The sequence below is a fragment of the Clarias gariepinus genome, chromosome 14, assembly GCF_024256425.1.
Source record: "Clarias gariepinus isolate MV-2021 ecotype Netherlands chromosome 14, CGAR_prim_01v2, whole genome shotgun sequence".
In the NCBI taxonomy this organism is placed as follows: domain Eukaryota; kingdom Metazoa; phylum Chordata; class Actinopteri; order Siluriformes; family Clariidae; genus Clarias; species Clarias gariepinus.
In genome coordinates this window covers 31230515-31242700 of record NC_071113.1, presented here as the reverse complement: position 1 = coordinate 31242700, position 12186 = coordinate 31230515, and the positions used below count along the sequence as shown (strand labels likewise).

Genomic DNA, 12186 nt, shown 5'->3' with positions numbered 1-12186 from the left:
AATTATGCGAAAATTTTTTGCACTTTTTTATAGATAAGGTTGAGAGCACTAGAGCCTTCATACACCATTCTTTGCCTAAGCCATCAACCCCAACTACACCTCCTGCTGTATTAGACCAATTTGAGCCTGTTGGTCTGCCCCTGTTAAAAAAAATTGCTGGTCATATAAAGCCCTCTGGTTCCTCTAATGATGTTCTTCCACCTCGTCTCTTTAAAGAGGTTTTTCCAACCATAGCCCTAGATGTACTCAGTATTATTAATAGCAGTTTGATAAATGGTATTGTCCCAGATGGTTTTAAGCATGCCGTAGTACAGCCATTGATTAAGAAGCCTGGTCTTGGCATTTCTGTCCTCTCAAATTTTAGGCCAATCTCAAAACTTTAAATTCAAAGATTTTAGAAAAAGTTGTGTTTACTCAGCTAAATGTGTTCCTAGAGGAACATAAAATTTTCAAGGTGTTCCAGTCAGGTTTTAAAACCAACCATAGTAGGGAAACTGCTCTGTTAAAAGTTTTTAATGACATCCTTTTAGTCACAGACTCTGGCCACTGTGTCATCTTGGTTCTGGACCACGACATTCTTCTGTCTCGACTTAAAGATTGTGTGGGAATCCAGGGCAGTGCGTTAGAGTGGTTTAGATCATATCTGACAGGGAGAAGTTTTAGTGTCCGTGTGGGGTCTGCTGAGTCCTCTGCTGCTCCCCTCACTTCTGGAGTGGCCCTAGGCTCTATTTTGGCTCCACTCCTCTTCTCCCTATACCTCCTTCCTCTCGGGGCCATTCTTCGCAAACACGGTGTCTTTTTCCATTTTTATGCGGACGATTCACAAATTTGAATGCCCTTAAAACAAAAGCAAATTCATTCTGTTCAACAACTTTTAGACTGTGTTGAAGAAATTAAATCCTGGCTGTCAGCAAATTTGTTACATTTTAATGATACAAAGACAGAGGTCATACTGTTGGGGCCTAGTGGTGCCTCTGTTGCTGATGTAGACTTGGGTGCTCTGACACAATATCAAAAGTCTATTGTAACAAATTTTGGTATAAAATTGGATTTAAACTTGAAACTTGATGCTCAGATTAGTGCAGTTGTTAAAACAAGCTTTTTTCAACTGAGACAACTGGCCAAAGCCAAATCATTCCTTTCTCGTAATTTTGAGATTTTAATTCATGCTTTCATTACAAATCGCTTAGATTATTGCAATGCACTTTATTATGGGCTCAGCCAGGCGTCACTTGCATGATTCCAGCTTGTACAGAATGCTGCTGCACAGCTTTTAACTGGTACTAAAAAACGAGAGCACATTACTCCAACCTGTCATGGTCCTGTCAAGTTCAAGTAGGCTTTATTGTCATTACAACCATATACAGTAAGTACACAGTGAAACGAAACAACGTTCCTCCAGGACCAAAGTGCTACATGCAACATAAACTTACAACATAAATTAACAGAGACACTAAACTAGCTAACCAAGAGGCCTAGTTAGCTGACTAGCAGAGACAGGACAGAGAGACCTACTGTAACATAAATTACAACATAAATTAACAAAAACTAACTAGCTAAGTATAAAATTTTTACAGAAAACATAAAGTGCACGTGCAAATGTGCAAACAAGAGCGACAACAAAGTGACAGTGCGCAACCACGACATAACAGAACATAAAATATGGTGTTGAGGTTAGTGTTGATAAACATTCTTTAAAAACAGCAGCAAGAATTGAGAAATAAGTGCAAAAATTAGTCCAGTAATGATCATTGTGCAAAAGATAAACAGTGAAGCATTTACAGGTTGGTGTGTACGATAATTTGGTGGTGTAGGTCAGTGTGTCTGCACTTGTGTTGATTAGTCAGTCCAGTCCCAATATTTTGAGGTAGTTGAGTTACGCTGTGTGCTAATGTTTGTGTGTGTGTGTGTGTGTGTGTGTGTGTGTGTGTGCGCGCACGGGAGAGATTATACAGTACAGCCAGGGGCCAAAAGTTTTGAGAATGATACAAATATTTATTTTGTGTTTATCAGTCCAGTCCCTTTTTGTTGAGGAGACGGATGGCTTGTGGAAAAAAGCTGTTGCACAGTCTGGATGTGTGTGCCCGAATGCTTCGGTACCCTTTTCCAGATGGCAGGAGTGTGAAGTGTGTGTGAGAGGGGTGTGTCCAATCAGGCACAATGCTGGTGGCTTTGCGGATGCAGCGTGTGGTGTAGAGGTCTTTAATAGATGGGAGAAAGACCCCGATGATCTTCTCTGCTGTCCTCACTATCCGCTGTAGGGTCCGATATGGCACAATTCCCAAACCAGACAGTGATGCAGCCGCTCAGGATGCTCTCGATAGTTCCTCTATAGAAGGTGGTCAGGATCGGTGGTGGAAGCTGGGCCTTCCTCAGTCTTCTCAGAAAGAAGAGACGCTGTTGGGCTTTCTTGTGTAGGGAGCTGGTGTTAAGGGACCAGCTGAGGTCCTTCTCTAGATGGACACCCAGGAATTTGGTGCTTTCGACGATTCCCACAGAGGAGCCGTTGATGCTCAACGGAGAATGGTCGCCCCGTGTCCTTCTAAAGTCAACAACCATCTCCTTTGTCTTGTCAACATTTAGAGACAGGTTGTTGTCTTTACACCAGTCCGTTAGCCTCTGCACTTCCTCTCTGTACGCTGACTCGTCGTTCTTGCTAATGAGACCCACCACGGTCGTGTCATCAGCGAACTTAATGATGTGGTTCGAACTGTGTGTTGCTACACAGTCGTGAGTCAGCAGTGTGAACAGCAGGGGACTGAGCACACAGCCTTGTGGGGCCCCAGTGCTCAGTGTGGTGGTGCTGGAGGTGCAGTTCCCGATCCGTACTGACTGAGGCCTACTGGTCAGAAAGTCCAGGATCCAGTTGCAGAGGGAGGTGTTCAGGCCCAACAGGTTCAGCTTCCCAATCAGTTGTTGGGAGATGATAGTGTTGAATGCTGAGCTGAAATCTATGTACAGCATTCGAACATATGTGTCCTTCTTGTCCAAGTATGTGAGGGCAAGATGTAGTGTAGTGGAGATGGCTTCGTCCGTTGAGTGGTTAGGACGGTACGCAAATTGCAGTGGGTCCAGTAAAGGGGGCAGCAGGGTCTTGATGTGTCTCATGACGAGCCGCTCAAAGCACTTCATGATGGTGGGTGTGAGTGCAACGGGACGGTAGTCATTGAGACAGGACACAGTAGACTTCTTGGGCACGGGGACGATGGTGGTGGCCTTGAAGCATGTGGGAACGACAGCGCTGCTCAGAGAGATGTTGAAGATGTCGGTGAGAACATCTGCCAGCTGTTCAGCACATTCTCTGAGCACTCTGCCTGGGATGTTGTCTGGTCCAGCAGCTTTATGTGGGTTGACTCTGCAAAAAATTTTTCCTCACCTCAGCTGTAGTGAGACACAGCACCTGGTCGTTCGGAGGAGGGGTGGTCTTTCTCGCCGCCACGTCGTTCTGCCTGTCAAACCAAGCATAGAAGTTGTTCAGCGCATCTGGGAGGGAGCCATCACTGTCACAGGCAGGTGATGTCGTCCTGTAGTTTGTGATGGCTTGTAAGCCCTGCCACATGCGCCGTGTGTCGTCGCTGCCCCTGAAGTGATTGTGGATTCTCTGGGCGTGTGCACGCTTTGCCTCTCTGATGGCCCGAGAAAGTTTGGCCCTTGCTGTTCTGAGGGCCACCTTGTCTCCCGCTTTGAAGGCAGAGTCTCTGGTCCTTAGAAGTGCACGCACTTCCGCAGTAATCCACGGTTTCTGGTTGTGTCGTGAGATGATGCTCTTGGAGACAGTGATGTCATCGGTGCACTTGTTGATGTAGCTGATCACTGATGACGTGTACTCCTCCAAGTTAGTGCAGTCGCCGTAAGTTGCAGCCTCCCTAAACATGTTCCAGTCAGTGCTCTCGAAACAGTCCTGAAGAGCAGAGATGGCTCCTGCTGGCCAGGTTTTCACCTACTTCAGAACCGGTTTGGAGCGCCTGACGAGTGGTCTGTATGCTGGAATTAGCATAACAGAGATGTGGTCTGAGTAGCCGGGGTGGGAGCGGGGCTCTGCCCGATATGCGCCGGGAATGTTTGTGTAAACAAGATCCAGCGTGTTTTTCCCTCTCGTTGCAAAGTCCACATACTGATGGAATCTAGGAGGCACTGACTTGAGATTTGCATGGTTGAAATCTCCAGCAACAATAAACAGTCCATCCGGGTGTGTATTTTGCAGTTCACTGATCTTTGTATACAGTTCCCATAGCGCTTCCTTAGCATTAGCGCTAGGTGGAATGTACACTCCGATAATGAAAACAGTGGTGAATTCCCGTGGTAAATAAAAAGGTCTGCATCTAACAATCACAAACTCCACTAGCAATGAGCAATAACTAGAAACTAAATTCAAATTCAAATTTTTATTTGTCACATACACAGTCATACACAGTACGAAATGTAGTGAAATGCTTACACGACCGCCAGTGACCTTAAAAAGAGAATTAAAGCTTATAATAGTAATAAATATGAATAAAAGAAATACGATAGAAAGTTTAAATAAAAAAATGAAATAAATAAAATAAAATTTAACTAGGAAAAATAGAACTAAAAATAGAAACTGAAAATAGAAATGTGCTGTACAAATAGAAATATAATGGTGTGCAAATATGCATAGAAAAAGTGACTTTGTGCCAAGGTTATTAAAGTGTCTTTGTGCAATGGTTCAGAATGTAAACGTAAACATGTAGTGTAGATGTGCGTGGAGTTGTCCATAGTGTCCATGTATGTATAAAGATTGATTGATTGATTGTAAAAATTGTGAAAATATTGTGTTAATTCTGCATAGTGGTGTGGTTGAGAGACCTCCACTAGCAATGAGCAATAACTAGAAACTAGCACAGAGTTCTTGCACCATTTCGTGTTGATGTAAACACATAAGCCGCCACCGCGAGTCTTACCGCACAGAGCTGCATTTCTGTTGGCGCGAAACGAGGCTAGCCCGTCTAGCTGAATAGCGGCGTCCGGTACTCTGTCGCTGAGCCATGTCTCCGTGAAAACAAGACACAGCAGTCTCTAACCTCACGCTGTGTAGCCTGCTGGAGTCGGATGTAGTCCAGTTTATTGTCCAGGGAGCAGACGTTAGATAAGATAATGGACGGGAGAGCCGGCCGGCTAGGGTTTGTTTTTAGCCTAGCACAGACTCCCGCCCGCTTGCCGCGCCTCCGCTTCCTCGCGCACCGCTTCCGATGACCCTTCCTCCGGCCTCCGGCATCAGGCTACGCTGAGGTTTCGAGGCCTGGTTCACGCAGCAAGCCGAGGTCGCGTAGCTTTTCCCGCAGCACATTTTCGATATCATTAACCGGGTTATTTAGGTTGAAAAGTGTCTGGCTGTTTATGTACGGACACCAGTTGCGAAGATATCCATACACATAGAAAAATAAACGCGCTACACACAAAACGTAAACAACGTAGCACCATTTTGGCTCCGGAGCGGCCGCTGCGTGCTACTGCCGCGCCGCCATCTTGGATCCCTGGTGGTCGTATAAGCATTTCACTGCATATTGTACTGTGTATGACTGTGTATGTGACAAATAAAATTTTAATTTGAATTTAAAAACAATCCTAAAATGTCATTTCCCATATTAGCGTTAGTAGAATTACGTGTCATAATCTGACAAATGATTGCCGTTTAAGATTGGTGTGTTTCTGTACCTTTCAGTTCCTTTTCTGAAGACTTGCAGAGCTGCTGATGGTGTTCTGATCCAGGCTGGGAGATTGAAGATGTACACACACTCTAAAGTAAATATTCTGCTCTCTCCACAACCACTCCTCATCTACACTGTACGAATCAGCTTCCTGAACTCCATCATTGCTGTAATTTCGCCGGAAAACAAACGTCCCAAGTCCAGGCCGGGAGAACAAAGAGATTTGTCCGGGGTCATTGAACCATATCATCATCATCATCATCACCATCATCTTCATCATCACCTTTCAGGAGTCTGCGCCGAGGGTTTGTGTACATCTCCTGCTTCAGGAACATCACGTCATTCCCCAGCTGAAGCCCAGATAGGGAGCGCACACTTTTCCTTCCATCTTCTGATATCTTAAAGGAGCCGTCAGTGTCCTTCTTCTGCTCCAGACACTTTGTGATCTTTATTTATCCTACCTTTGGCTTTAGGGTTCAGTGTAGCCTGCAGGGGTTAAAACAAAAAGTCTAAAGTAACATAGAGCATGTTTAATTAGAGATACATAATAATGGACGATGCTCTGTTTGGCAGCAGCTCAGTCCAGATACCGCATGGCGTCCATATGTTCTCGCATATTGGCCGTGTCCAGCGGCGTGTGGTAGTCGTTGTCCAAACACCACACGTTGGCACAAGGAAGGAAATGCAGTCGAGGTGACCGTTGACAGCAGCCAGGTGGAGAGGAGAGTTTCCCCACATGTCACACTTATCCGGTTTGCCTCTAAGACAAGAAAAAGAGAGAGAAAAATAATGTAAATATGAGCAAGTGTTTTAAGGATTATCTTTGTTGAGTATTTTAAAGAAGAACATATTTCATATTTAATTTTCATTTAGTTTAAGAGACTTGGCCAGACAGATTTAGTGGGAAAAATTGTCTCACAATCTAAGATTTCTTTCCATCTTTGACTCCACACACTGTTGTTCAATTATGAAAGCAAGATCACACAAATGCATGTCCATACAGTATACATTACAACAGCTACCATTTTAATTGTACTGCTTGTGATGTTACAATCTAGTTGCTTCACAAAATGTGTCCACTAGATGGCAGTACAATGATCCCTTAAATAATGTTTTATGAAACTTTATACTGTAAGCTTTGTGTGTGGGCAGGGGGCTGTGCCACCCTTAAAGCAGCACCACGTCTTGCCACGATGGGGTTTAATAGTACAGTTAAGAGCCTGAATTAATTGAGTGATATTTTGACAGAAGCATAGGTATACTGAGGGAAAAAAATCGTTAAGGGGACAGTTTATATAAAATTTAAGGTTATATTTTGAACTTAGGGAGTTAGGGATCCTTATGAGGGAGATTTATATTGGGAGATACTGTATAATAGGTGATATTTTAAGTTTAGAGATTGTTTCATTCATCGAGTTAGGAATCTCTGTAGTCTAATGACGGACCATGGAGGCCGATGGTGACAATTGTGTTTATTCAACTGTGGTGCAGCCCAATAATTTGATTCTCCTTAGACCCTTCTAAGACCAGGCAGTGCATCTATATGCATATCTAGATTGTTTTATATTTTTATCTTATTAAATAATACTTTATTACCTATATATGAGCCTGTTCAGCTCAGCTCAGGGAGAACAAACTCCATGCACACACCCTGACCAGAGTGAGCAATTTTGAGAGAGACTGTGCAGAAGGGAGAGCTTACATTGGGAATGTGGATGAGAATGCTGGCACCAGTACACTTTGCGATCGAGTCAAACCCCCTTTAAATTAAGGACAACTTGTCCCTCATCATCCGCGATCCTTTAAGTTGTCTTAGTAAACACTTCATTGTTTCACACATGCACTCGCTGCACATCATCTTCTTCTGAATCATCCTTCCAGAGACGATACTTTGCTTCTGTTAAGCACTGAACCCTGTAACATATTCAACACTACTTAAATGTTTCACTGTTAATTTGTTAAAAAAAAAAAGGTGAGATGAATACACACTGCCATGCAGAGATATTTACAATCAATAAAACAAAACAAAACAAACAAACAGTAAAATCTTAGATTGCGAGTGTTTTGCAAGATGAGCGAAATGATGGAAGTCTTGCAATACAAGTAGTATGAATACATTTTTGTTGGCCGAGCATCACATGATCACAACTGAGCCAATGGTTCTTCTCTCTCTCTCTTTTGTGTAATCGTCTCCCATGCACAGTCCCAGTGTGTGTGCATCACTCGTATAGCCTTTCTGACGGTGGTCATGGGTTAGAAAGTCTCCAAGTTTAAAAGTAGGCTCAAGACACATCTCCTTAACCTGGCATACAAATAATTCATCCCATAAGCTCATACTTCAGTACATCTACTGTAAATGCACATTATCGTCTAGTGCTGCTAATATACTGAACGCCAGCTATGCTATTTTTTTTACCGGTTCTTTTCTTTTTTAACCCTCCCTAGGTATCTGGAGATTGGATATGAATTTTCTTTAATTTTCTGAAGCTGCTTTGAGACAATGACCACCCCCTTCTCCTTCTCCTCTCCTGTCTCTAATCTTGCTCACACGAGCCATAATTCTTTTTAAAAGTTTAGGTTAATCTGTCTTACAGTGCATCCGGAAAGTATCCACAGCGCATCACTTTTTCCACATTTTGTTATGTCACATCCTTATTTTAAAATGGATTAAAGTCATTTTTTCCTTAGAATTCTACAAACACAACATCCCATAATGACAACATGAAAAAAGTTTACTTGAGATTCTTGCAAATTTATTTAAAATAAAAAAAATTAAGAAAAGCACCTGTACATAAGTATTCACAGACTTTGCAAAATTGAGCTCAGGCGCATCCTGTTTCCCCTGATCATCCTGTTTCCCTGATCATCCTTGAGATGTTTCTGCAGCTTAATTCGAGTCCACCTGTGGTAAATTCAGTTGATTGGACATGATTTGGAAAGAAACACACCTGTCTATATAAGGTCCCACAGTTGACAGTTCATGTCAGAGCACAAACCAAGCATGAAGTCAAAGGAATTGCCTGTAGACCTCCGAGACAGGATTGTCTCAAGGCACAAATCTGGGGAAAGTTACAGAAAAATTTCTGCTGATTTAAAGGTCCTAATGAGCACAATGGCCTCCATCATCCATAAGTGGAAGAGGTTCGAAACCACCAGGACTCTTCCTAGAGCTGGCCGGCCATTTAAACTGAGTGTTCTGGGAAGAAGGGCGGTAACCAAAAACCTGATGGTCACTCTGTCAGAGCTCCAGAGGTCCTCTGTGGAGAGAGGAGAACCTTCCAGAAGGACAACCATCTCTGCAGCAATCCACCAATTAGGCCTATATGGTAGAGTGGCCAGACGGAAGCCACTCCTTAGTAAAAGACACATGGCAGCCCATCTGGAGTTTGCCAAAAGGCACCTAAAGGACTCTCAGACCATGATAAACCTTTTTTCATGTTGTCATTATGAGGTGTTGTGTGTAAAATTCTGAGAAAAAATAATAATTTAATCCATTTTAAAATAAGGCTTTCCATAAAAACCGGAAAAAGTGATGCGCTGTGAATACCTTCTGGATGCACTGTATTTTTCCTTTATATTTTGTATGAATAATACAATAATTAAAAATTTATATTTATATGAATATTTTGGGGTTGTGGAACAAATGATCAGACTTTCCATATTTTTTATGGGGAAATATGTAATACGCTTTGATATATGTGTGCTTTGGATTACAAACACATCTCCAGAATGGATTTTGCTTGCAATCCAAGGTTTAACTGTACAGAAATTCCACAGAAAAAAAAAAACAGAATTCCAATTACCAAACCGCACCCTAGATCCTGCAGGAACACTCCACAGAGCTCCAGCAGCACACTCACCTCAAGAAAAGGTTATTCTATATTTTATGAACACTATAGTTTCATTTTAGTCTCTTTAAACTTATCAGTCAGCCACCGTCTGTAAAGAAATTATTGTGTACAAACTTAAAAAAACTAAAATTGTTTGTGACTAATTCAAATTCAAATTTTATTTGTCACATACACAGTACGATATGCAGTGAAATGCTTACACGACCGCCAGTGACCTTAAAAAGAGAATTAAAGCTTATAATAAGAAATAAATATGAATAAAAGAAATATGGTGGAAATTTTTTATTTAGCTAGGATAAAAAAAGTATACTCTACATAAAAAAAATAGAAATATACTGTACAATGGAGCATTTTAAAAAATTGGTGGAAGAAATATGATGTGCAAATATGCATAAAAAGTGTCTTATTAAGGTGCTTTATTAAAGTGTCTTTGTGCAATGGTCCATAATGTAAACATAATGTAAGTGTAGATGTGCGTGAATGTGTCCGTTGATGTTAAAAGATTGTATTAGTTCTGCATGGTGGTATGGTTGAGAGACCTTATGGCCTGCGGGAAGAAGCTCCTCCTCAGTCTCTCTGTGTTGGTCTTCAGGTGTTGGTTCACCATGGTGTTGATGTGACAGGACCATGACAGGTCCTGCTTGATGTGAACACCGAGGTTTCTAAAGCTGTCCACTCTTTCCACTGGGTTCCTGTTGATGACGGGGGTCTGGTAGTTTCTCTCCTGCTTTGTACTGAAGTCCACTATTAGCTCCTTTGTCTTGCTGACGTTCAGGAGGAGATTGTTCCTCTGGCACGAGTTCTCCAGATTTCCAATCTCCTCCAGGTAGGCTGACTCATCGTTGTTCGTGATCAGACCGACCACGACAGTGTCGTTAGCAAACTTGATGTCATATGTGTACAAAGAGTACAGCAGGGGGCTCAGAACAGAACCCTGGGGGGCTCCTGTGCTGAGAGTGAGGGAGGCTGAGACATGTCCGCCCATCCTCACTGCCTGTGGTCTGCCAGTCAGAAAATTGAAGATCCACGGACACATAGATGAGCTGAGTCCCAGGTGCTCCAGCTTGGTGGTGAGTGTGGAGGGAATTATGGTATTAAATGCAGAGCTGTAGTCGATGAAGAGCATTTTAACAATACTTTAATAAGAGCAATGTGTGGAGGAGATGGGAGATTGCATTGTCTGTGGAACGGTTTTGGCGGTATGCAAACTGTAGTGGGTCCAGTGTGTCCGGTAGTGAAGAAATGATGAAGTCTCTGACCAGGTGTTCAAAGCACTTCATCACTACTGAGGTGAGGGCTACAGGGCGATAATCGTTGAGGGAAGCAGGATGAGGTTTCTTCGGGACAAGAACAATAATTATGACTATATTACAATATACAATATTTGTGACTTAAGTCTAGAAAATTCTTTGCATAACAGGTTCACTTGATTCCCAACCCACTTTAGGTGTATCTAGCTCACCTGAGTAATCATCATCTTATTAAGCTTTTATAAACGCACTACTTTTAAATTTGCCAAAATTTGCTATTTCATCTTATATATTATGGTAATTAGACCTTGGACTGATCATGTGTTTACTACACATTTACTACTTACCATACAAACTGATTCACAAATTTTAGCATGATTAATCCTGGATCAAGAGTTTTGGTATTAGAAATATTTTTAAACAGCTATAGTTGACTGTAAAACAGTTTAACAGCTGAAATGTCATTGTTAAATATGTGAAAATAAAATATGTGCATGCTATTTTTTTAGATTCTACCTTCAAGAATAAATACATTTTTATATCTTGTGTGTGTGTGTGTGTGTGTGTGTGTGTGTGTGTGACAGCAAGTGGATGGACTACATTACACACATGACATGTCCTACCTCATTGACCTTTTCTTCCAACAGCACTATTAAAATGCAAATAGCAGTAACACACACACACACACACACACACACACACACGTCTATAAACACCAGTTGTAATTTGTATTATACAAATAATATAGAACTTTCCTGCAGTTTATACAGGACAGTAATGACAAAAAAAAAACATGATAAATATAATGAAAAAAATTTAAAAAGATAAATTAAAAAATTTCTATAATAAATAGTAAAACTATTTTTTTTAGAAATATAGAAATATACTATAGTATATTACCGAATTATGTAGATTATTCCAAATATTTAATTTCAAAACACACTAATCTAATTGTATTACTCATAATATGTATAATTTTGACCACTGTTTGAGGCAAATCCCTCTTTTCAGACGAACAGATAGATAAGATGTTGGTTTTGGTTGGTGATGAAACACTCAGCATCACTCTCAGAGCCTCCAGGTTGCCGTGATGAGCCGCCCAGAGCACCAGGGTCATACCATCCTCATCCTCAGCATTCAGCTCTTTCCTGGTGGCTTCCTTCAGTATGGTCACATGACCGTCTCGCGCCGCTCGGTGATATCTGTCGTTCATTTTTGGAACAAACTGAAAGCGTGATTAAAGTCCTCGGATTTGTCTGGTGAAGAGTGTGAGATGAAATGAAGAAGCAGATGAAGGAGGATGAGGGCGTTGTCATGGCAGCAATGGGATGGTCCGGGGCACGTAACTGGCTATTTCTCATATGGTTTCCTATTGGATAACAATAATTCACTCAGTATGTAATGCTCGTACAGTTC

The 12186-nt window shown here is 41.8% G+C and overlaps 1 pseudogene; it reads right to left on the bottom strand.

The window, feature by feature from the left end:
- Positions 1-5679: 5679 nt before the first annotated feature.
- Positions 5680-11983, bottom strand: LOC128540869 (pre-mRNA splicing regulator USH1G-like; annotated as a pseudogene).
- Positions 11984-12186: the final 203 nt, after the last annotated feature.